This window comes from Pleurodeles waltl, chromosome 2_1 (assembly GCF_031143425.1).
Source record: "Pleurodeles waltl isolate 20211129_DDA chromosome 2_1, aPleWal1.hap1.20221129, whole genome shotgun sequence".
NCBI classification, from domain to species: Eukaryota; Metazoa; Chordata; class Amphibia; order Caudata; family Salamandridae; genus Pleurodeles; species Pleurodeles waltl.
In genome coordinates, this window is record NC_090438.1 from 68,573,608 (window position 1) to 68,600,195 (window position 26,588).

The window sequence follows — 26,588 nt, forward strand, 5'->3', positions numbered from 1 at the left end:
AAAGGGTCATAGGAAGGGGAGCAATGACAGTTTATGGATGCACAGGGTGACATAGTGGGACAGAAGGGTGACATTCAGGGGGGGTCTCATTTCCTGGCGGGGGTCTTGGCAATGTTCTCTGTCTTGTTCCTGGATCTCAGGGACCATTTGCGGGCTGGTTCTCCATCTGCAGGGAGTGGGGTGCTAGTGTTCTGTTGTTCCTGTGGCAGTGCCTCCTGTTCACTAGTGCCGGCGGAGGTGGAGGGATATTCATCATCCAGGTTAGTGTCAGGGGCCCCTTTTTTTGCCACTGTGTCCCTCCTGGTGTTGAAAAAGTCTGCTAGCACCCCTGCAATGGTGTCCAGGGTGGTGTTAATGGACTTCAAGTCCTCCCTGATCCCCAGGTAGTGTTCCTCCTGTAGCCGCTGGATCTCCTGAAACTTGGCAGGTACCGTTGCCATTGTCTCCTGGGAATTATGGTAAGCTCCCATGATGTTGGAGAGTGCCTCGTGGAGTGTCAGTTCCCTGGGCCTGTCCTCCCCCTGTCGCACAGCAGTCCTCCCAGTTTCCCTGTTATCCTGTGCCTCTGTCCCCTGAACCGTGTGCCCACTGCCACTGCCCCCAGGTCCCTGATTTTCTTGGGTTGGTGGGTTTGCCTGGGTTCCCTGTAGTGGTGGACACACTGCTGATTGACGTGTCCTGGGGACAGAGGTATGGGCCCGCTGGGTGGGTGCTGTGCTGGTGTTTCCTGAGGGGGGAGGCTCTGTGGTGGCTTGTGACAGTGTCAGGGGACCCGACTGTCCCGAGGTCCCAGATGGGCCGGGCTGGTCATCTGGATCCAGTTGTGCAGAGCTGCTGTCATCACTGTGGGCCTCTTCTGTGGGGGACTGGATATGTCTGGCACCTCCTCTCTGATGACGTTGGGTAGGGGTCCTGTTGGGGTGTAAATGCATAATTATTGTATCTGTGTGTGTCATCGTGTGCAATGGGTGGTTGACCCTCTACTCCAGTGCTTGCATTATTGGCTTAGTCCTTGTGTGATTGGTGATTTTGGGGCATGAGTGAGTCTCTGCTTGGGTGATGGGTGTCCATGCATTGGTATTACATGCAGGGCTTGGTTTTGGGATGTGTGGGTTGTGTTGGTGGGTTATCTATGGGCTGTTGGGGTGATGGGTGTAAGGGTAAGGGTGGGAGTATGTGATGGCAAGCAGGTGGGGTTGGGGGGATATAAGGGTAAAGATTTGACTTATCAGAGTCCAGTCCTCTTGCTACTCCTGCGAGGCCCTCAGGATGCAGTATTGCTAAGATTTGCTCCTCCCATGTTGTTAGTTGTGGGGGAGGAGGTGGGGTTCCACCGCCAGTCCGCTGTACAGCAATCTGGTGTCTGGAAACCACAGAACGCACCTTCCCCTGTAGGTCATTCCACCTCTTTCTGTTGTCATCCCGTGTTCTTGGATGCTGTCCCACTGGGTTGACCCTGTTGAAATTTCTGCGCCATAGCTCCATTCTCCTTGCAATGGACGTCTGCTGCACCTGTGATCCGAATAGCTGTGGCTCTACCCGGACGATTTCCTCCACCATGACCCTGAGTTCCTCCTCAGAAAACCTCGGGTGTCGTTGAGGTGCCATGATGTGGTGTGGCTGATGTGTGAGGTACTGTCTGTTGTGATGTGTCAGGGGGTGTGTTGGTGTGTGTTGTTTGAGGTGTGAAGATGTTGTGTAAGTGATGGTGTAGTGTGTCTGTGGATGCTGGTGTTGTATTAGGTGGTGTCTTGTGATTATGATCAGACTTTTGTCTAGTGGCAGTTTTAGTGCCATAAAGAAGCGCAGAAGGTTTATATGTCTACTGCAAAGAGCAAATCTGTATTTTATGTAAATAGCTGAGTACATTAGTAAAGTCAGCCACTACCTGTGCTATAATACAAATGAAATTTATGTGCGGGGTGGCTATGGAGAGATGAAGAGCATGTTTGCTGGGTGTTAATGAGGGAATTCGAGGAGGAGGACATGGGAGTGGGAGCACCAATAATGATTGTTGGACTGGGCGCAGGAGGTGCTAAAGACTGTGACGAATGGTATGTGACAAGGTGTTTGAGTGTCTTGAAAGAACGTGCTGATTGAGGGAAGAAGCGCAGGTAAGGTGACCTCTACTTTTGCACGTATCACACACACACACCTGCAATTTTGTGACTGTCTATGAAGGCTAGTGTTTTAGAGCAATAGTTTAGCCAATAGCCGAGATGGCATCTTGATGGATGACTGCTGCTGACGTCGTCACTCGGGTTATAGATGACAGCTCTGACACAGGATCAGAGACAGCAGATACTGAGACGGCATCTGAGGGATAGGACAATGGCGCAGACTCTGGGAGTGATTTTTGAGTTGGAGGTGTCCCATTGGATAACTCCTTCCAGTAAATTGTGAGGGAGGTGATGAGGGCAGTCCTGTTGTCCCTTCGCAAGCACAGTCTGTGCAACAGGGCAATAGTGGGTTAGCCCAACCCAGAGAGCAGGTGAATGCTGGGGCAAGCACAGAGAGGGTGCTCTCTTGGGAGGTTCCCAATTTAGTTTAGGCCAAATTCCACTGCCCAAATTGTATTGTGGAGACATCAAAATTATCTATCACAAAACAAACTGGTTTTGTAAGGCAGGCACATGTGTTTTTAGTCCTGGGTTCGGCGGCCATATAGGGAAACATACTAAACCCAAACATTTCTGGAAACTAGACATCCGGGGGAGTCCACATAGGTGTGACTTGTGTGGATTCCCCAAAGTTTTCTTACCCAGAATACCCTGCAAAGCTGAAATGTTGAATAAAAACTCTATTTTTCTTGCATTTTTGTCACACAAACTACAGGAATATGCCTCAATCCCCAAAATTCCTACCACCCAGTGATTCCTCACCTGTCCTGATAAAAACACTACCCCACTTGAGTGCCTATACCTAGTGCCTGCGTAAGGAGTGGATCACCCCAGGATCAACAGTTGCCTCATGTAAGTACCAACATTGACTGCTGTGTGATCTATTCCTGTCGCGGGCACTAGGCCTACCCACACAAGTGAGGTACCATTTTATCGGGAGACTTGGGGGAATGCTGGGTGGAAGCATCTAAGATTCCAGAACTTTCTATCACCTAAATGTGAGGGAAAGGTGTTTTTTTCCAAATATTGAGGTTAGCAAAGGATTCTGGGTAACAGAACCTGATCAGAGCCTCACAGGTTACCCATCCTGGATTCCCCTAGGTGTCTAGTTTTAAAAAATGCACAGGTTTGGTAGGTTTCCCTGGGTGCCAGCTGAGCTAGAGGCCAAAATCCACAGCTAGGCACTTTGCAAAAAACAGCTCTGTTTTCTTTGTGAAAATGTGATGTGTCCACGTTGAGTTTTGGGGCATTTCCTGTTGCGGGTGCTAGACCTACCCCCATAAATGAGGTACCATTTTTATTGGGTGACTAGGGGGATGCTGGGTAAAGGAAATTTGTGTCTCCTCTCAGATTCCAGAACTTTCTGTCACCAAAATGTGAGGAAAAAGTGTTCTTTTGGCCACCTTTTGAGGTGTGCAAAGGATTCTGGGTAACAGAACCTGATCAGAGACCCACAAGTCACCCCATCTTGGATTCCCCTAGGTGTATTGTTTTCAAAACTGTGCAGGTTTGCTAGTTTTTTCTAGGTGCCAGCTGAGCTAGAGGCCAAAATCCACAGCTAGGTACTTTGTAAAAAACAGCTATGTTTTCTTTGTGAAAATGTGATATGTCCACGTTGTGTTTCAGGGCATTTCTTGTCGCGGGCACTAGGCCTACCCCCACAAGTGAGGTATCATGTTTATCGGGAGACTTGGGGGAACGCTGGGCGGAAATTTGTGGCTCCTCTCAAATTCTAGAACTTTCTGTCACCGAAATTTGGCCACATTTTGGGGTTTGCAAGGATTCTGGGTAACAGAACCTGATCATATCCCCACAAGTCACCCCATCTTGGATTCCCCTAGGTGTCTAGTTTTCAAAACTGTGCAGGTTTGCTAGGGTTCCCTAGGTGCCGGCTGAGCTACAGTCCAAAATCCACAGCTAGGCACTTTGCAAAAAACACTTCAGATTTCAATGTAAAAATGTGATGTGTTCGTGTTGTCTTTCCTGTCGCGAGCATTAGGCCTACCCATGCAAGTGAGATACCATTTTTATCGGGAGACTTGGGGGAACACAGAATAGCACAACAAGTGTTATTGCCCCTTGTGTTCCTCTACATTTTGTCCTTCCAAATGTAAGACAGTGTGTAAAAACGACGACTATTTGAGAAATGGCCTGTAATTCACATGCTAGTATGGGCCCCCCGGAATTCAGAGATGGGCAAATAACCACTGCTGCTCAATACCTTATCTTATGCCCATTTTGGAAAAACAAAGTTTTTCTTGATACCTATTTTTCACTCTTTATATTTCAGCAAATGAATTGCTGTATACCCGGTAAAGAATGAAAACCCATTGCAAGGTGCAGCTCATTTATTGGCTCTGTGTACCTAGGGATCTTGATGAACCTACAAGCCCTATATATCCCTGCAACCAGAAGAGTCCAGCACACCTAACGGTATATAAAACCAGAAACTCTGGGTACCTTTAGAATCCCTAGGATGTTGGAAAAAAAGGACGTAAATTTGGCGTGAATAGCTTATGTGGACAAAAAGTTGTGAAGGCCTAAGCGCGAACTACCCCAAATAGCCAAAAAAGGGCTCAGCACTGGGGGGGAAAGGCCCAGCAGCTAAGAGGTTAAGTGTAAATAAAGACAACACCTTTCAGGATCCCTAAGAATGCAAGCATTGGAAAACTTCCATAACATATCATGGCATAAATAAATAAAAATCCATGAAGGAAAGATAAAAAAAGAATTTTGAACAATAATAGTTCCAGTTGTAGGACTACATTTTCACCACATAAAGACACTTAAAATCTTTCCATTATGAAGTTGTCAATTATAATAATAATGATGAAAATAGAGCATTACTGTCAGAAAGAATAGGACAAAAGCATTTCTCAGGTAGACCGTCATGTTGAAGTGTGTTCCTCTCAAATGGAACTTGCTTTTTACTTTCAGTAAACAGAAAGTATGAAAGGGCAGGGACAGTACTTCACTGGACTGATTGCTCTTAACCTTGACATGCCTGCTTCCTGCTGTGAACTGTGTTTTAGCACCCTTGAATCGAGCATCCTGCTAAGTGGAAGCAGACTTTGTTCTATGTCTCCTTCCCCTTGTTGTCAAAAAACGATGATTTCTCTATTTCTGCATTATATATCTTGGTAGATGGAGTTTGGTGGTGAGAGGTTTCAGGGGATGGCTCTACAGTCACATTAATGGTGGTCAGAAGTTGAACCTGCAAGTCATTTTTCTTTTGATCTCTGCTTGTTCTGTGTGGGTTTCATACCAAACATATATTTTTTTGCGTATTATGTTTTTGTGCATTTTTAGAAGGATGGGGACTGACAGTAGTTGGTTTTAGTTGAATTTGGTGTCTTGCAAATGTAAGTGTATATTTATGTGTTCCTTTGGACACATTCAAAGACTTTCGTAGGGGTGACCCACAGGTCATGTTTATATTTTTCCTATTTTCTGGGACAGGTGGCCCTTATGGGAAAACATGCAAAGTTGTGTTTCCCCATTCATTATAATCGTTGATAAAGTCTTTTTCAGCTACAGCCAAATTGAGGCAAACTTCCTTCAGTATGGTATTTTTGCATGCAAGCTTCCTAAATGTTTGTTATAGTAGCATTACAATAGTTTGAATTTCTTACCTAATGTGGAGTTACTAGTTTGGTCCTGAAGAAAGCCGATGGACCTTTTGGGGTGGTGAAACGGCTGAAACATGTCGACCTTATTGATGTTGAGGTTCATTGTTTTCCTCATGACATCTCACTGTTTTTAATCTTGCCCAAGACCTAGCCCAGTAAAACTAATATGTAGGATCTCTGAGGCATTTTTAACCCACTCAACTCCAAGCCCTTCCTTTATGCAGATTAGGAGTGCTCTGCTACAAACGCGTAGAGCCCACTAGATCACACTAGGTGATTTGAGTTGGGGTCCGATGATGAAGGAGGCCATGGGTTGTACCTGTGGGAGAGAACCCCACAAATATATATGAAAATGTCCAATTGGATGTAAAGAGGGCACTAATCTATCTGGGTGCTTCTTACAATCATTGGTGATGTTTGGAAGGTCACACATTTTTGAGGGACAGCTCTAACTTAGGTAATAGGGTTCACCCTCTCTTGTGTATAAACATGCCAATAAGAAGCCTGTCTAGGCAAAGAACAGAACAAGGTGAAATGGCTACACACGTTTTTGGGCCAGCTGAATCCCATCCGGGTGACATCACGAGAAGACATAGGAGATGCACAGTAAATGAACAGATGAGAGAACCACATACCTGAGAATAAATAGCCACCAAATAGGTAGCAAACTAAAGTAACACACCAGTAAAGCCAGGTCCTGAAGAACTACACCAGTTTGTTGAATTTTGCAGACACATTGGGCCACTACTATTAAACTGTCAGTTGTGAACAGCTCTAATGTCTCCAGACTCTCTTGATGGCCTTTGGGTACCACATGTTTAAGGAGACCGTTCTTCTTCCCAGTAGCTAATGTGTACACTGGGTGCAGATCACGGGCGCCCTTGCTTGTTTTTCATCATCAAACTTTGTCCTAGGGTAGGAGAGTGAAAAGCAGAATAGTAATAACGCAGGAAGAAGAGAAAAATTGAAAAACAGTGACAAAGACAGAAAGCAGGGGTAAAAAGTATGATATAGACACAAGAAGTGTGGGGCGGTGAATAAAAGAAGATTAAGGTGGGAGACAAGGCAGCTTTATTATTAGGAAACTCTTGCATTTAGCAGTGCAGACAGCAGCCTCATGGGAAAAACTTTGGGTCACAACACATAGGCCCTCATTCCAACCCTGGCGGTCTCTGACTGCCAGGGCGGAGGGCAGCGGAAGCACCGCCAACAGGCTGGTGGTGCTTCCAGGGCTATTCTGACCACGGCGGTAAAGCCGTGGTCAGAAAAGGGGAACCGGCGGTTTCCCGCCGGTTTTCCCCTGGCCCAGGGAATCCTCCATGGCGGCGCTGCTTGCAGCGCCGCCATGGGGATTCCGACCCCCTTCCTGCCAGCCTGTTTCTGGCGGTTTTCACCGCCAGAAACAGGATGGCGGGAACGGGTGTCGTGGGGCCCCTGGGGGCCCCTGCACTGCCCATGCCACCCCATCTTGGATTCCCCTAGGTGTCTAGTTTTCAAAACTGTGCAGGTTTGCTAGGGTTCCCTAGGTGCCGGCTGAGCTAGAGTCCAAAATCCACAGCTAGGCACTTTGCAAAAAACACTTCAGATTTCAATGTAAAAATGTGATGTGTTCATGTTGCCTTTCCTGTCGCAAGCATTAGGCCTACCCATGCAAGTGAGATACCATTTTTATCGGGAGACTTGGGGGAACACAGAATAGCACAACAAGTGTTATTGCCCTGCATGGGCAGTGCAGGGGCCCCCTAACAGGGCCCCACAAAGATTTTAAGCAGACAGTGAAAATCGCGACGGGTGCCACTGCACCCGTCGCACCCCTGCAACTCCGCTGGCTCCATTCGGAGCCGGCTTCATTGTTGCAAAGGCTTTCCCGCTGGGCTGGCTGGCACTCTTTTGGAGGGCGCCCGCCGGCCCAGCGGGAAAGTTGGAATGGCCGCCGCGGTCCTTTGATCACGGGGCGGTCATTCGGCGGGGGAATTTTGGCGGGCGGCCAACTTCTTTACTGAAAACCTGGAACTTGTATTAAAAGAGAGAAGATATTGTAGCACATGTAGTCTATAAGATTAATTTGACGCACAAAGGGGACAAAGTATTTTAGGAACATATTGGTGTATATTTCTTAAGTACAAGAAGCAATTCTGAACTCAACTCAGATGGGTCAAAGTGGCTCTATGATGAGCTCTGAGCTGCAGACCATGCAAAAAGATGAATCCATCAAGTTCAGTGTTCTGTCTCAACCTTTTAGTTCTCTGGGATGCATTCACATCAAGCATGCACAAAAAACAAGCCTTGCCGTTGTGAATGAGGTCATTCTTGGCACATGTTTACGTTTTTTTGCCAAATAGCAATTGTGTTTGCATTGCAGCTATTATTTAAGAATGTGTATGCAATTGCTACATTTATTCGGAAGTGATGCTGCATTGTTTCCCTTTAAAAAAAAAGATTTAAATAAAAAAAAAAACTAATTGGGTTTTGAGAATAATGTTTTATGGTGCCCAGACATGTTCTTGGGTGTGTAAAACATAACAATGCAGGGTGGCCTTTAATTTGACTATTTTCCATTGTTTAAGGTGCCTCAAACATTTACAGAAAAAAACACTATTACAGAATAAAACATAAGAGCTAGACACTTAAATGAATAGTTCAAAGAAAGATAAATATACAGCATACAAGAATAGCATAATGCAGAACAGAGGTCCATAGACTATGCATGTGTGCCAGACATTAAAACCAATAAATGGAGAAGGAATTAGAAGCAGATGTGACTTTCAGAGCACACATTAGATTGAAGAGTGGAAACAAAAAAACTAGAAGACATAAAAATACCCTAATGGAACTTTTTTATAACCTAAGGGTTGAACCGTATTTCTTGAGCTCATCAGAGTGTGAGTGCTGATGTGCCCAAGGATCCAGGATTGCTTCTTGGGTGGGCGGCTTTCTCTGGGGCTCCAAACCACACCAGCTGCATAAGGATCAACCTCCCACCTGAGGGCAAGTCTTCGCTGATGTTGGTGGATGTCAAAGTACCCTTTCACTGGCCCTTCAACTTAAAGGTGTTTATACTAAGAGTTTGACTTTACTTTTAACAGCTTTTATTTATTTCAAGTGTATTGCTGTTCTGCTGAATGAATGAATGAGTTGAATAAACATTAAGTAAACTAACAGAAAATTCAAAAGATAGACAACCATAGTAGTACATGCAGTAACTCATACGTGATGACAAGAGCTTGTCACAGCAATGCAGATACAAGAGAACAGTATGTGGTGTAATTACACAGTTGAAACACATATACAATTATTAAAATATAAAGTAGGACAGGGAATGCATCTCAGGTATAAGCCTTCATTTGAAAAGGCCAAGCTAAGGCCATGCCATGTACCCTGCTATAAGACTAGCAGCAGGGTTTTTCACCACTACAATTTGGAGGCCACGCTCACAGATGCTCTGTGGAGCAGGAGAATGTAACAAGAAAATGCCCAAATGCATCACTGTAGCAGATCAATGAAGAATGCCATGTCAGTCAAGGTCTCCATCCTCATATGGCAAACTTGAACCCAGACAACAGGGTTGATAGTGAGAGCTAAATGCCCACCAGACTCCCCAAAACTCCAAGCCCTGAAGGATACATTTGCTCAATGGCAGCTTGAGAGTGGAGCAAAAATGGAGGAAATTAGGAAATCCCAGCATTCGAAAGGGAGCAAGAGTACAGAATCCAAGGAGCTGTCAATAGCAGACGTTCACCACATTCAATTCAATTCAATTCAGCCTGCAATTATAAAGTGTGACTAATCACTCGAGAGGGTATCCAGGTGCTGCCTTCCTTTTTGACTCAGTCGAAGAGTCAAGTCCCTTTCTGAATTCCTGGAGGGAGGGTGCTGGTCGGAGGTGGAGAGGGAGGTTATTCCAGGAGTTGGCGCCGAGGACCGCCCCATCTGTGCTGCTGCCAGAGAAAAACACCATAAATTATGTAGTTGTTTAAGACACTTTAATGACATTGCATTGTCATGTGTGTGCCTCTGAAAGTTCAAACTCAGGCACTAAACAAAATTATCACAGCTGTGGGGTGGGCAAACACACAAGTTCTGCCCAATCAAAACATAAACTCCTGGCTCCCACAATGTCATTAGAGCCAAAGCTCCTCCCCTGGTGATTCTCAATCAATCAATCAATCAATCAATCACAATATTTATAGAGCACACTACGTACCCGTTAGGGTTTCAAGGCGCTGGTCGAAGAGCCAGGTCTTGAGGAGTCTCCTGAAGGTGAGAAGGTCCTGGGTCTGTCACAGGGTGGTCGGGAGGGCGTTCCAGGTCCTGGCGGCGAGATGGGAGAAGGATCTGCTGCCGGAGGTCTTGCGATGGAAGCGGGGATCTATGGCTAGGGCGAGGTTGGCGGAGCGGAGTTGGCGGGAGGGAACTTAGAAGTTGAGTCTGTTGTTCAGGTAGGCTGGTCCGGCGTTGTGGAGTGCCTTGTGTGCGTGGGTGAGGAGCTTCAAGGTGATCCTTTTGTCCACAGGGAGCCAGTGTAGGTCTTTCAGGTGGTGGGAGATGGGGCATCGGCGGGGTACGTCGAGGAACAGTCGGGCGGAGGCGTTTTGGATTCATTGTAGGCGTCGGATGTCTTTTGCTGGGATGCCTGTGTAGAGTGCGTTGCCGTAGTCTAGTCTACTGCTGATGAGGGCCTGGGTCACCATTTTTCTGGTGTCCGTCGGGATCCATTTGTAGATTCTGCGGAGCATGTGGAGGGTGTTGTAGCAGGAGGAGGACACGGCGTTGACCTGCCTGGACATGGTGAGGGCGGAGTCGAGGACGAAGCCCAGGTTGCGTGCGTGGTTGGATGGTGTTGGAGGGGGGCCCAGCGCGGTTGGCCACCAAGAGTCATCCCAGGCCAAAGGGGTGCGTCCGAGGATGGGGACCTCCGTCTTGTCGGAATTCAACTTTAGGCGGCTTTTTCTCATCCATTCGGCGATGGACTTCATTCCCTCTTGGATGTTGGTTTTGGCGGTGAGTGGGTCTTTGGTGAGGGAGAGGATGAGCTGGGTGTCGTCGTCGTAGGAGAGAATGTTGAGGTTGTGCTGACGGGCCAGTTGTGCGAGGGGGGCCATGTAGATGTTGAACAGCATCGGGCTTAGGGAGGAGCCTTGGGGTACGCCGCAGATGATGTTGGTGGCTTCGGAACGGAAGGGAGGGAGTCGGACTCTCTGGGTTCTGCCGGAGAGGAAGGAGGAGATCCAGTTGAGGGCTTTCTCTTGTATTCCGGCTTCATGAAGGCGTGTTAGTAGGGTGTGGTGGCAGACCGTGTCGAAGGCTGCGGAGAGGTCCAGGAGGATGAGGGCTGATGTTTCACCATTGTCCATTTGCTGTCTGATGTCGTCTGTGGCGGCGAGGAGAGAAGTCTTGGTGCTGTGGTTGCGTCTGAAACCGGACTGGGAGGGGTCCAGGATGGAGTTGTCCTCGAGGTGGTGGGTGAGCTGAGCGTTGACGATCTTCTCGATGACCTTCGCTGGGAAGGAGAGGAGGGAGATCGGGCGGAGGTTTTTGAGGTCGTTGGGGTCTGCCTTGGAATTTTTGAGGAGGGCGTGGATTTCGGCGTGTTTCCAGCTTTCCGGGAAGGTTGCGGTTTCGAATGATAAGTTGATGATCTTTCGAAGTTGGGGGGCGATGGTGGAGTCGGTTTTGTTGTAGACATGGTGGGGGCATGGGTCAGAAGGGGATCCTGAGTGGATGGAGTTCATGATCTTGCAAGTTTCCGAGTCATCTACGTGGGTCCAGGAGGTCAGGCGGTTGGTGTAGGTGGAGCTGTCGGGGGTGGGGTCTGGCGGAGACGTGGTGTTGAGGCTGTCGTGGTTATCGGCGATCTTCTGATAGAAGAAGGAGTACAGGGCGTCGAAGAGTTCTTGGGAGGGAGGGATGTCGTTGGCATTGGCGCTGGGGTTGGATAACTCTTTCACGATGCAGAAGAGTTCTTTGCTGTCGTGTGCGTTGTTGTTCAGGCGTTCTGTGAAGTGGGATCGTTTGGCGAGTCGGATTAGCTATTGGTGCTTGTGGGTGGCTTCCTTGTGGGCTGTCAGGCTGTCTGGTGTGCGTTCGAGGAGCCATTTCTTCTTTAGTTTCTGGCAGGTGCGTTTGGAGGTGATGAGTTCATTTGTGAACCAGGCGGCTTTTTTCTTTCCTTGGTTGTCGGTGGGTCTTTTGAGGGGTGCAAGGGTGTTGGCGCAGTTGTTGATCCATTGTCGTGGGTTGAGAGCGGCGGTGTCTGGGTTGGTGGGGTCGGTAGGCGGGTTCTGGGCGAGGGTGCTGGTCAGTTGGTCTTCGGTGACTTTGCTCCAGCGGCGGTGGGGTGGTCGTTGGGTGCGGTGGTGTTCGGTGTGCTTCTTGAATGTGAAGTGGATGCAGTGGTGGTTGGTCCAGTGGAGTTCGGTGGTGTGGCTGAAGGTGACAGTGGTTGCTTGCAGAGAAGATCGGGTCGAGCGTGTGGCCGGCGATGTGGGTGGGTGTGTTGACCAGTTGTTTGAGGCCGAGGTTGGAGAGGTTGTTGATCAGGGCTGTGGTGTTGGCGTCGTTGTTGTTCTCCAGGTGGAAATTGAAGTCTCCAAGGAGGATGTAGTCCATGGAGGCGAGGGCGTGGGTGCTCGTGAGGTCGGCGATGGAGTCGCTGAAGGGAGCTCGTGGTCCTGGGGGGCGGTAGATGAGTGTTCCCCTGAGCGTAGTGTTGGGGTCGGTGTGGATCCGGAAGTGCAGGTGTTCGGCGGTCTTGAGGGTGTCGTCCGTGTGGGTGTGGATCTTGAGGGTAGATTTGTGGGCGATGGCTATTCCTCCTCCGATTCCGTTGGGGCGATCTCTTCTGGTGATCTTGTAGCCGTCAGGGATGGCTATAGCGATTTCGGGTGCTGAAGAGTCGTTCCACTAGGTTTCGGTCAGGAATGCTACATCTGGGACGGTGGTGTCGAGCAGGTCCCAGAGCTAGATGGCGTGCTTTCATGCGGAGCGTGTGTTGAGGAGTATGCAGTGGAGGTGGTTTGTGCTGGTTGTTGCAGGTTTCCTTGTTCTGTTGCAGGTGAAGTTGCAGGCGAGGCAGGAAAAGGGTCCTTTGGTGTTCTTCGGTGTGGCCTGGAAGCATGTTGTGGAGGAACCGGGGTTGAGAGCGATGAGTTCGTTGGCCGAGTAGCGGCGTCTGTTGGTGCGGGGGTCGCGCGGACCAGGGGGGGTGGCGCTGGGCGCGGTCCGGGCGCAGACGGGCTTCCGTCCGCGCAGCGCCAGCCATTAAGAAGGGAGGGGGGAGCAGCTGGGAGGCGGGAGGCGGGAGGGAGTGGCGAATGGGGGCACGAGGGGGGTGGGCCGCAGGGAGGCAGCGGCAGGGGAAAGCGGCAAGGGGGAGCGCCCAAGGGGCGAAAAACAAGCGGAGAAAGCACAAAAAGTGAAAAAAGGCACAAGACAATCACAAAATCACAAAATACGGAATACAGTCACAAATACGGTAAACGGCACAACACAAGCGGAATACAGCAATTTAAAAAGGCACAAATGGGGGCAGAAGCGCTAGGAAGCAAGGCGCAGAAAACAGAATACAGTTAAAAGATACAGCGAAAACGGCACAATGCACACAAGTCTAGCGACGCTTACCAGAAGCCCACTAGACCCCAGGGATGAGGCGCAGGAGGAGGCCTGCGGGTGGAGGAGGGCCTCAAACACGCTAGCAGCAGCGTGGGTGGGGGTCAGGGACATGGAGACAGCAGAGTGGTGCTACAGACGTGGGGGGCGAGCTCTTGACCAAAAATAGGTCAGATGTCACTCACCCTCGACGCACAGCGCCAGCCATTAAGAAGGGAGGGGGAGGGAGGAGCAGCTGGGAGGCGGGAGGGAGCGGTGAATGGGGGCGCGAGGGGGGTGGGCTGCAGGGAGGCAGCAGCAGGGGAAAGCGGCAAGGGGGAGCGCCCAAGGGGCGAAAAACAAGCGGAGAAAGCACAAAAAGTGAAAAAAGGCACAAGGCAATCACAAAATCACAAAATATGGAATACAGTCACAAATACGGTAAACAGCACAACACAAGCGGAATACAGCAATTTAAAAAGGCACAAATGGGGGCAGAAGCGCTAGGAAGCAAGGCGCAGAAAACAGAATACAGTTAAAAGATACAGCGAAAACGGCACAATGCACACAAGTCTAGCGACGCTTACAAGAAGCCCACTAGACCCCAGGGATGAGGCGCAGGAGGAGGCCTGCGGGTGGAGGAGGGCCTCGAACACGCTGGCAGCAGCGTGGGCGGGGGTCAGGGACACGGAGACAGCAGGGTGGTGCTGCAGACGTGTGGGACGACCTCTTGACCAAAAATAGGTCAGAGGTCGCTCACCCTCGACGCGCAGCGCCAGCCATTAAGATGGGAGGGGGGAGGGAGGAGCAGCTGGGAGGCGGGAGGTGGGAGGGAGCGGCGAATGGGGGCACGAGGGGGCGGGCCGCAGGGAGGCAGGGGAAAGTGGCAAGGGGGAGCGCCCAAGGGGCGAAAAACAAGCGGAGAAAGCACAAAAAGTGAAAAAAGGCACAAGGCAATCACAAAATCACAAAATACGGAATAAAGTCACAAATACGGTAAACGGCACAACACAAGCGGAATACAGCAATTTAAAAATGCACAAATGGGGGCAGAAGCGCTAGGAAGCAAGGCGCAGAAAACAGAATACAGTTAAAAGATACGGCAAAAACGGCACAATGCACACAAGTCTAGCGACGCTTACCAGAAGCCCACTAGACCCCAGAGATGAGGCGCAGGAGGAGGCCTGCGGGTGGAGGAGGGCCTCGAACACGCTAGCAGCAGCATGGGCGGGGGTCAGGGACAAGGAGACAGCAGGGTGGTGCTGCAGACGTGGGGGGCGAGCTCTTGACCAAAAATAGGTCAATTCTCACATAATTGTCTGGTGACAGCTTCCCTTTCAAACCAGACCATAATGTCTATCCCTAAAGTATCAATGTGAAGAGGGGAAAGCAAATAATTCTTGGAAGTCATCAGAGACACAAGTGCACTTGTATCAAGACATAGCTCTTCAGGAAAAGAGAAAGTCCAAGAACACAAAATGATTTGTATAATTAATAATACCTCAGGGTGTACGAGCACGCTTGCCTTCTACAATTGTTACTTGTAATCCATCATCAATTACGCTATCGGGATTAAAGATTGGACGCCTCACAGAGAAGCATCAGGAGGTTGCTGAAAGCATGATGATAAAGCATGCCAGACTATTCGTTGGGGAGATATTTGCATATTTATTACACTGAGCCACTTGTATGGCTGCTTCTCTTTCCAGTGTGTGTGAAAGTCCTGCAGTCAGAAACAGAAAACTATCAGAGGCAGGACCTGCAGAACTCCCAGAGCAGAACTGGATATCAAGTGTGCACAGACTAAAGAAGCATTAGAGGGATAAGGCAAGGAGACAAGGTTGAAGGGGACAGAGAGTTATCAGAGTGTAACAAGTACAGCTTCACGCATTGATAGGGAATCGGACAACTTAGAGCAGTCTCACTCATTTGCAGTAGGTTTCACTCCTTGAAACCTAACCTCACGCATTTGTTGTGTACTCCACTCCTTGATGCACTGGCTGACACAGAGGTGGAGAGGGGTTTCATGCATTGCTGTTTTGATTCCCACACAATCCCAGGAGTGCCTCTTGGCATGTGCAACAGTCGGAGTTTTCTGGGATTATGTGCAAAATTCACACATGCAGTATTTCCATAAGAAGATCAGACATAATTATACATCAGTATTTTTCTTTTTCTTTCTTTTTCTCTGCAAATAATACTTTCCCCCTGAAGAGGATTCCCTTATCCTATCCCCATGAAATACAGGAGAGCTCCTACTTTGGAAAGCCCTCTGTGCCTGCCTTTGGAAGGAGGAAACATGGGGCTATCTCCAGTTAGGAAATGAATAGCAAGTTGAATTTGTGACCGTCTACAAATCTGCACATTTCATATGTGATTATCTGTTTATTAAAGGGACCTTTTCCTGAAGCATCCACATTCCCACCATTTGCCTTTATTTATTAACACAGATAATACAGTTATGTTGGTGGATTTTTGTAAATGCACTTTGCAACGGCAAAATTTTATCAGGATATGATATTTGCTGCTGTTGTGTACTTGAAAATGTGTGCACTGGGATGTCTGTTGCCTTATACTTTAGTTCCTAGACTTTAGTGCCTAGAAGCAATCTGGTATAAAAAAAAGACATCCACATCAGTGAATATTTATATTGTTAGCAGTCTCAAAAAGGACAAGGACCTGGTTGTTCTGAGACGGGATAATGAACAATGTGTATTGGTGCAAAAGTGGGTTTGCGCTCCTCCATTTACACAGCATTGTGCACTTGCGGGGGCATTCAGTTGATTTGCTCAGTTCTAATTGGGACTTTAATGTCTAGTTATTGGACCGGCCTCTTACAGACCCCCTGGATTGTGTCTTCAACAAAAGTCACGTTGAGCGTTGATTGTTACTGGCCATGGCGCTGCATGGTGAGCTGGGTTGCTAGGACAGAAGTACTTCTTTTGATGGTCCAGAGAATTCAGTGCCTTCATTTAGATTCATTCAGGTGACTATAAGTATCATTCCAATGTGGGGAGGTGTGGGGAGGTATGGCTTTCTTCATTTTCCGTGTACCAGACAGTAGCCTAAGGACGCCATGTTCCTTTTAGGTCTCACGTTTGTCCCACAAACCTAATGTTTTGTAACTTTTCATAATTTTAATTGACTCTGGCATTTTGAATGGCACATTAGGGACAGTAAATACATTTATCTCTGTTACCATGTCTCTACTTTGGGATAAGTTTACCAATTACTTACTGAAAACCGTAACATGGATGTCTATCTTTGACATTTCATCATCCGCTATGCTGCTGAGGGTAGCATCACATATCAGGCATGACATGAAATACCTCTCATATAGGATCGAAAACAAAAAGACAATATCCTTCCAAAAACCCTACATGGTGCAGCACACTGCGGTAAACTCTCATGGATTCTCTGTACCGCTGTCACAGTGGTTTATACAAAGCCATTGAAAAGTTTGGTGTGTGTTCATCATTGTTGAGAATATGCTTGCACCAAACCTTTAAAAGTTATTTCTTTTCCCAAAACCAAACTCCCAAAGTGGGATTTGTTGGAAAAGAATAAAGTAATGGACCAACACCACATGAAGTTTCCAATATGGTGTGGGAGTCATTTATCTATTTTTACTATCCCTTACCACCAGGATTTAGTGTACAGCTGATGGACAGTAAAAAGAGCCATCTGACCGCCCAGAATAAATTTGGCAGATGGTTGGATGGATGACCTCCGATGGCCAATACTCCCTCGGACCGTTGGAAGAAGGTTTACACCGATGGAGTAAAGTTTACACTTTCAACATAAACCTGGTGGTCTCCCTAACTCTATGTAAGGCAGGAGGAATTTGTGGTCCGGGTACTCCGTCACAATGTCCTTCAACCTCTAAATTATGCCCTAAAACCTTTTTTTGGTCATATTCTGAATTGCTTATGCCAACCTTACACACAATAACATAAGAGCGGCATATTGGACTTCTAACTTTCATTGTTGGAAGTCTTCTTACCTTCGCCAAGTTGGGCCCTAAGTGTAATAGCAGCCCAAATATTTTATGCGGTTTGGTATTAAAGGGTGGACACCATACATAATGCATCTGACGAACAAACAACTTCAAGTCAGTTCAACATAATATACCAGTAAGATCACTTAGCGAGGCAAGGCTTGCCCCGACATCTACGTCATCTTCCAGTCACGTGTTTCAATCCCAGCACAGCAGGAAAGGACTGGCCTATAGGGCAATCAGGCAGTGCCAGAAAGGCTGGTCTTACAGGTCAGTGTGTGGGCTGTGTTTTTGTCTATTTCTAGGCCTGTTTTTTGGTCTGGTGAGCCTGTTTGTAGGGTTGAGCGCATGCAAGCACTCTCAACCATTCTGTAATCTCTCTGTGCGCTTCTAACCATGCCCATGTCACACCTGTCACTTTTTATTAGTTTGTGGGCTTGCCTTTTAAAAATCAATTGATTCCATTTATGAAAGGCATGCATACATTATGCCTTTTCTGGTGTTTAGCCCTCCTCGAGCACACAAATAAACTAATGAAAACATATACGAGGTCCCGTGTTTTCAGCTGGTTTCTAGACTACTTTATCTTTTCCTTTCCTGCGCAGCACGATCTTGCTGGGCAGACGTCGAGCATTTTGCATTACATCAACCCTGTTGCATGGATAATTGCAATTTTGCCGGTAACATGGATAATTGCACTTTTGCCAATAGGTTTCACTGCAAGCGAACTTCTGTTTCCTTTTCTGTGTCTCTTTCAAGCTCATCGCGACCATCTGCTCTGTGAAACAGTTTTACTTTTCAATATTAGTTTATGTGGCAAGAAAAGTCTGGTTAGGAGTTCACAAAGCTAATAACTCTAACGCGAGACCAGTTGCATTGCAAATGCTTGTTACTGTTGATTTCCCTAATATTACCATAACCATTGCCTGCAGGAAACACAGATGCAGGCAGTCTCCAATACCTTGCAAAACAACAGTTCTGCATGTCTTTACAGACTCCAAAACCGCCCCGATTTGCAAATATGGGGCATTTTAGATTTGACAACATGCCAGGCCTTATTTTCTGTCCCTGTCTGACCCTGCAGCAAAGCCTACTCAGTTTTACAACTTCCCAAGGTCTGTGTGTTAAGTACCATCAAATTGGATAATGTTAACACCTGTTACTGTGGTTAGAAACTCTAAAATTGTGGCAGGAAGTGGTATGCAAATTACACGTTGTTAACATTTCAAAATCCACCATTTGACTTTAACATTTTCATAAAGCGCACCAAAACGAAGAAAGCAGCGAGGCGTGGGGCTGTGCGCGAGGACAGGGTTAGACAAAGTAATGCACGTGCACGTCCCGCAGCCCGCGCGCTACCGCGCGCCAGCTCCTGCTTCTTGAATTCAGCCCGACAGGGACATTTGTTCAGTGCCTATCAGTTCATTTCAGTGTGTCAGTTTGCGCAGATTTATTCCAAGCATTCGCTAGAGATACAAAATGGAGCCAACCGCCCCCATAAATCTGACCTGCCCCCCTGAAACGCCTCGGTCTGGAGATTAATGTTTGTTTTGTTTGGGTATTTCTGTGGACTTTGTTCATTTTCCCTATCTCGGAGTGAGTAATGGGCAGTGCCCTTACAACTCCTACTCCTCTGGCCTGGACACATGCTATTCAGATATGTTTTCCATTACTCGACCGAATTACCGCAGATGATAAGAAGCAGGAGAGGGGGTGAAGTGGATTCTTTCCCTGCCATCCATCCCACAGTACCTGGTCCCTGCATCTGCAGCCAGGAGACAAAAAGTAGAAAGTGGCATATTTACAAGAAATAAACCTCAGCTATGATGCACCACTTTTCTTGCGCCCCCCCAACACCACCCTAACGTCGTCATGGTAGAACCGTATTTACAATACGGCGCACCACGGCGCACGTTAGCACAATAGCGCCAACATTTTTGATGCTATTGTGGAGCTTTGGTCGACTAGCGCCAAAAATGATGGCGCTACTCCAGCAATGTGTGGGGAGACCCTTTGGAAACAATGGGAGCGTCTCTTTAACGCCTGACCTGGGCAGGTGTTTAAAATGATGGTGAAAATGGCGCAGTGAAATCTCGTAAATTTCACTGTGTCATTTTTCCGGGCCTCCTAACGGGGGAACATCCCCCCTTGCATACATTATACCTGGCGCAGGCATAATGTGGCACAAGGGGTTACAAAGGGCTGCCAAAGTCTAAATCAGGTCCTTAAATTGGTTTATGATTGTCTCAGATATAGAGAAAACAAATTTCAAATAGTTGCAGCTGTTTGTGATTCAGGGGATTGCCGCCCCCCCCTTAATATTGTATCCTGGCCATCAGACTGTCTGAACAATGAGTGCATGTTTGCAAACAACATTGGCATAAATAGGACCTTTTATTTGTGCTATAAAAGTTCAAATACAAAACCTGGGAATAGTTTACTTGTGTTGTACAGGCTCCGAAGTCTTCTGATTAGTGGAGGATGGCGCTAAGGCACAAAAAATAAAACATTGGCAAAGCCATTAAGCATTGATTTTTTTAGGTGAAGTGTTCGTAATTGAGCAACTTTGCATAGCTTGTCCCCAATTGTCTTTGAAACAAATTGTATTATGAAGTAACATCCTGGAGTAGCAATTTGATATCTGTGAGTAGGATCCCTTTGCTGAACAGAGTGCTTTAAAAGAGTTAAGCTGTGCCTTCAAAACAAGAGTGTTATGAAAGTGAAAATTCCATTTCCATTGTAAGTGAAGATTTTAATGACATAAACTTCTAACTATTGAACAGCAGGTACTTTTCACAAAGGTTATATTTGAGTTTGTTATGCACCAATCATTTTGCCAGACAAACATTGAGACTTCCAACATTCTTGAATAATCGACAGTTCAATTCCAAAATCCTTACACGTGTTAAAACGAGCCAGTCTTACATATAAAATATAGGAAGCACATTTAACCCTGCATATATGAGTATTCCTAAAAATTGGTCTGCATAAACATACATGATCCCTGGCAAGAGATTTACAGAAAAACATCATTTTTGGAAAGGATTGTGAAGTTAGCATACACATTTGGCATAACCTTTCTTGATTAGAGTATTTTATCAAACTTGTGTGAACTCCAGCAAGGGTAGTAGCTCCAACCTCAACATTAGCAGCTATCCTAAGGTCCCGTGAGTGTGCAAATAATAAATACTTCTGGAGTACCACGAAGGACCAGTAGTGTCTTTGCATCTGTAAGAAAAAAGCCTGTGTGCCAAAGTCTTTATTTTGTGAACATAAAAGCCATAGTTCTGGCACATTTATATCATGGCAGTAAACTAAAACAAATGACTATTCAAGGGCGATTATTTTCTAGCAGCCTTCGTGGGGCTGGCTAAGGCACCCAAACAGCAAGCAATTCCTACACAAAAATCAAGTATCAGCAATTGAAATATTGAGCTGTTAGCAAAGTAAAGAGCTGACACTCCTTAACCATTGCAAGCTAAATGTTGTGTAATTTCTGCAGTTTAAGAAAAAGACAATTTATGCCCATCACCAAAAGCTAATGGCAACACAAATCAGACAGTACAACCGTCCACAAAATGACATAGCCTTGATGGACAGCCCATCCCAGCAATGACAATGCATAAATACCACATGAAAACCCTTAGTTGAATGGTCTGACCTCCAACCCCGCACTCTGTCTCTGTACCTGGGGCCATATTTAACGGCAATTGGCGCAGGGCAGCTCCACAAGTCTTCTTACTGCTCTGTCCTACCCCAATGTAAAAGGGCAAGAATGCACTGTATTTATTAAATAGAGTGCATTCCTGTCTCTTTTCCCCTTCGGCCAGCCCACAATTTGCTGCCTAGCACCAACGCAGGCATCCTTGAACCATGGTGCAAGGGTGTCTGCATTGCATTCAGGATTGTTTTGTGCAGGAAGGGGTGCCTTCCTGCACAAAAACAGCCCAGAGAGGCGTTTTCCTCTTTCTATGAGTACAGCAGAATGCAGCACACATAGAAAGAGGAAAGAATAAGGAGAAATAAAAAGATTTATCCTCGTTACGTCAACCCTGGGGAGGTGTAAGGTTTTGGCGCTGCCCAAGGTTTACGTCTTTTAGTAAATCTGGGGCAGCATCAAAATCCATGGGAAAACCCACCACAAGACCCAGGGAAAGCCTCTCTGCTGAAGAGTAAAGCAAAGCAACGACTTGCACTCCTTTGCCTTACTCCATATCCATGAGGCCATGAAAAGCCACGCAAAGTACCTTTGCATGGCCTCATAGATATAGTTGAAAGGTTTGCACTGCCGGAGCGTCACAAAAAGTGATGCACCGGTTGCACAAGCCCTTTGATGAATTAATGACTTGAAATACTCACGACAAAAAATCTGACCTACTGAGACAGATCAGTTAGGAAAAGCATGAGGCATCTTCTGGACCTGAACTAGACTTTCAGACTAACCATAAACTATGTGAATGATGTCCATTTAGATTTATCTTATACAGCTAACCTGAAACTCTGATGTAGATGCAATTCGCCTTTATGTATGTTGGCTATGGGGATTCTGTTACTTTCCCATGATCCCATCTGGTGGCGGTCCTGGAAACAGCAACTCCGTGTTGCGCCGCTGCATGCGGCACGAGCCGAACATTCGGCTCGGGCCGCAACACGCGTTTCCAAGACGCGGCGCGCCCCCAGTCTGCTGTGTGCTTTCCGAGGCCCCAAATTGGGCATGGGGCCTCGCTCTTTTTCTGTGCACCTCGTTTTCAGGCATTTCTGACCCCCACTCACCTGTTCTTTTTTTCTCTTTTTTCTTTCTTCTTTTCTGGGACATCTGGTTGTACCTTCCTTTATGTTTTTTCCCCCTTCCCATGTTACCTTTCTCTTCCCAGCATTCCTTGTTCCCTATTCTCAATGGTTCCTAGTCCATTCTGTTCTATGTACTTTTCCCTATCTTAGATGGTGTCCTTTTACTTCCTGTTGGTCGTTTCCTGTTTGTTGGCATTTAAGGGCTGTGATTCTTTCTCTCCTGGCGCTGCAACACTTTCTGTTTGGATGGTGTCTTCGCTCCTGCTTCCTCGTATTCTTGTGCTGGTTCTCGATAGTTCGGAATACTTTTTCCTGTATTTGCTCTTGTTGATATCTCTTCCTTTTTGTTCCTGTTTTAGGAACATATCCTTGTGGAGGTTTTTTCCCCTTTTCTGTTTTTTTTTTCCTCTGGCACTACTTCTGAAGGACACGGCCTGCTCTTGGCGTACCCATTGCCTGCAGCACAGTGGCTACCAGAAAGAGTCTCCCCTACTTGGGCCAAGGCCGAACATTCAAGAACAGGATCCATGCCACTCGCTCTGCGGCCTCCAGGGTAAAGCAGCACGTAAGTCGTGACACTCCGAGCTGTTCCTGACGATCATAGTTTGGATGGTACTATTCTTTTACGAGTACTTACACCTGCCCACGTCTACTTCCAGCAATAGTGCATCATTGCCAGCTTCCCGCTTTGAAGTTTATCAAATGATGGTTGTGGCTGATTTACGAAGAGAAGGCATGATACTGTTATGCAATGATGAGAGCCAGGTGTTATACGTGTAACAGAGTCAATACAAAGGTACATCATGCACTCAACCACCTACGCAGAAAGGCTGCTGGAGACTTTGGCACTGAAATGTGCACTCCCATGGGATGAAGTCTCATGAGCACAGGGCTAACAAAGTCACTCTATGGTAGTCGACATGGCTGCCCAACAGTCGTTTACCTCGAGATTGCCATTAATAAGGCTTTAGATCTGGTGGCATGTGACTAGTGATAGCAACGATTTCCTCCATAAGAGATAGCTGTAGGACAGGGTTTACAGAATTACCATGTCTGTCAATGGTAGCATTTGATGCAGTATTTCTTGTGTGTAGGCCATCATCTATAAGACAATCAAAAGAATGTAGATGCACAGGTGTGGCCAAGTAGTGAGAAACATTATTGTTGTGCAGCAGCTCATCTGACAAGGAGCAGCAAGGATTCAGAAAGGATGACTGAGACTCAAACAGGTGAAATCCAAGCAACACCTTTATGGCAAAAAGGAGTGAGTCCATAATATCACTTTCACATTGTAGTAGGCAGTGCATGGGCTTATGACTCATCAATCTGGCTGATGTAAAGGATATCAGCAGGCCTGTTGTCCATAAGAATAGCCTTGTGTCTTAAGAAGCCATTGCTTTGAAGAACATGTCTACCAGGTTCCTGATATCGCCTAGGGCAGCAATCCTTCTGACTGGAGGGATCCAATGTTACAGACAAATGATATGACAGTTGATAGACCTGGTGGAGTTACAGAATAATTCCAGCAGACTTCTTTTGTAGGCTTCAATGTCTATTAAAAGCTATAATATACACTTATGCCTGACTCAGCCAGTATGTATGCAGTTTTTCTGTAGTGCAAACCAAACCAAAAGACAACAGTGTGATATCCAGGATCAAAGACAAGCGTAAAGTCAAGGAGAGAGTGGAGAGGTAGCTATGTTGTGGATGGTTTATACATTGTGATCGAGTGTTTTTTAAAGAGATGGGTCATCAATTTGTTTCTAAAGTGGAGCAGTGTGGCACGAGCCTGATGGATTTGGGGAGGTTGCTCCAGATCCTGAGTACATAGATGGAAAAAGTGTACTGCCTTGTTTTTACCCTTTACACTTCTTAGTCTGCAGTCTGATGCAGTCTGCAGGCTGGCTGCAGGTGCTCTGAGAACCACCAGAGATTTTGCAGACCTGCAAACTCACACAGTGCTGTTGTGCTGACACACAATATTGGCTTCCTTCACACGATCTCCCGGTGACGAGCCAATATCACACTGTGTCAAAGAAAATAAGCTGTATATATGGTGGATTTCCATCTTGTTTTCAGGGGGTTTGAACTGCTGAGGTCTATTAAGGGGTGTGAAAACACCCCAGGATATCGGCACCAGCCTCAGCATTTTTAGGTCAAGCGTAAGCGTATGGCCTCTTGTATAATTTTAGTATACTAACTTCTGAGGACTTAAAACCATTTAATTTTCAGTGTCATTTAAAAATTCTTGCTTGCTAATGGTCAGTCATGCCTCTTTGTCCCTCCTTTTTCTCTTTGGGTGCAGGGGCTTACTACTGTATAATCACACTTTTTCGTGTTTATCTGTTCTTTGGGGGACTTATTTTTACTTGGTTTCCTGCTCATGTGAATCAATGTGCTTGCAATGCTGAGCTAGGAGGCAGTGTACACGCACCCTACTGCTTCATCCATAGCGCTTAAATCACATTCCCCCACGCCACCATGGCTGCTTGACCCATAACCCCTTGTTTTCTTTTGCCTTGTCGCTTCGCGCTCATGGCATCTTGCTGTTTCCTTGCAATGTGTGCATTTTTTTAGGCAGTTTTATATAGCGCAAACTTTATAACAAAGGTATTGGAGCGCTTTGTGTTTTTTTTGCAGTTTTATATAGCCCAAACTCGATACAAAGGTATTACAGCACTTTACCTGAGCACTGATTAAATCATCCAAGAACGCATTCATTTGTGACAGCAAGGGGAGAGTAAGTGATTTGCCCATAATCACAGAATGTTGAGCCAGCGCCAAGACTCAAACCGTGTTCCCCAGATCCAAAGTCGGCAGCTCTGGCCCTTACGCCACATCTCCTCCACTAGGGTACTCTGGGAGTAACTCCATTTTTTTAATATAGCGCTTGGTAATAACGTTTCTGTCATTTCATAGCACTGCAAAGCAGGTGCCACTCCTAACAAAATCACTATAATTCATTTGCATCGACCTTGCAGAGATAAAGAGGTGAAAAAGCTATGTCAGGATTGTAATCTGTGACATTCTTGTTCTGTCAAGACCTCTACAGTGGGTGCATTAACCAACTGACTTGAGTAGAGCTTAACACAAAGTGATCACGTGCTCTTGATAAGCTCCAGAGAATCACTAACCAAGCACATAGGATAGTTCTAGGCAAGAAGATGGTGAAAGGTGTTGTCTCTAAAATGGTGGAAAGGGAATAGTGAATCCAGGCCCAAGCACATCACGGCCTCAAGATTCATAGCAAAAACCATATAGCCTTTTGATGTAAATTTGGCCTCTTCAAACAGAGTTCAGTTAGTTGAGGCAGCAATTTTCCTAACCCTGTAGCGCAAATAAGCTAACACAAGGGTGTCACAGTGAGAGAGCAGCGTATCATTAGGAACAAAAATGGAGCAAACTCCATCACTTCCTCCTATCAGAAGACACTGGTGTCATGGCCTTGATGACAATCCCTCACAGGCTACTGTGACCTTGCAGATGCCACTTCTGGAAGCACTTTCTAAAACAGTGCTCGAATAGCACTCCTTCCAATTTGGAGACGCACCACCTCGAATACACACCGCAGTCGCTATCACAGGCGCAGATCGCTTCCCCATCACCCGTTGGACTCCTGTGTATAATGATTCACACATCGTCTGTCACAGTTCATAAATGTTTAACCTGCTCTCCTCTCTTCCAACCCCAGGCCTCATGTAACCACTCCGCTAAGTTTCCATGAATCATTTGATGGAAACTCTATGCATTATTTCTGATTGCCGTGGTTACCTAGTACATGGAAAATCAATGTCAAGAAAATATCTTTCTGACCCTATCAAGTGGCCCTTTTCTCCCTCCTGCTTCTACTGGTGCTCCTCTCAGTGCTTCCCCCAGTGTCTATAGTAATATGCCTGTGTTTGTTTATATGGGTACACACCCCAAGGACTACATCCAAAGTCAATCCTGGACAGCAACAGTAAAGACTCCATGGACAGGAGATGTTTTCAAACAGGAGAACGGTTGCCTCACAAACTGTGGCCACTAGGGCCAGCCACTGCTTGTACTTATGTAACCCAAATGTGTAATTGTGACTGAAGTCTTTTTTTGTTTAAGACAACGAACAGGCAGAATGCATGCAAGGCTTGCAGGGTAACCACTATGTAAATGAGTGCCATATAAATTATTTTTACGTCATTTATCTTATGTGGGTATCAAGAAACACTGACATGGTTCTGTACCTAACTTGGATTCCCAAAAAAACATACCTTTGAATTATTTTCATAGCCCTAAAAAATGCCAATGAACCAGCCCTATAGGAGCCTCACTAGGCACCACTGGTCTAGACAAAAAAACACTCTATCATCCAAACCCAGGCTTCCCACTCTACTCTGAGTGGCCCAGATGGCAAGGCCAAGACATCAAATGTTGAGTAGCCATCTGAACAGAGATAATTCAGACTTCAAAACCATCAGTCAGTGCACA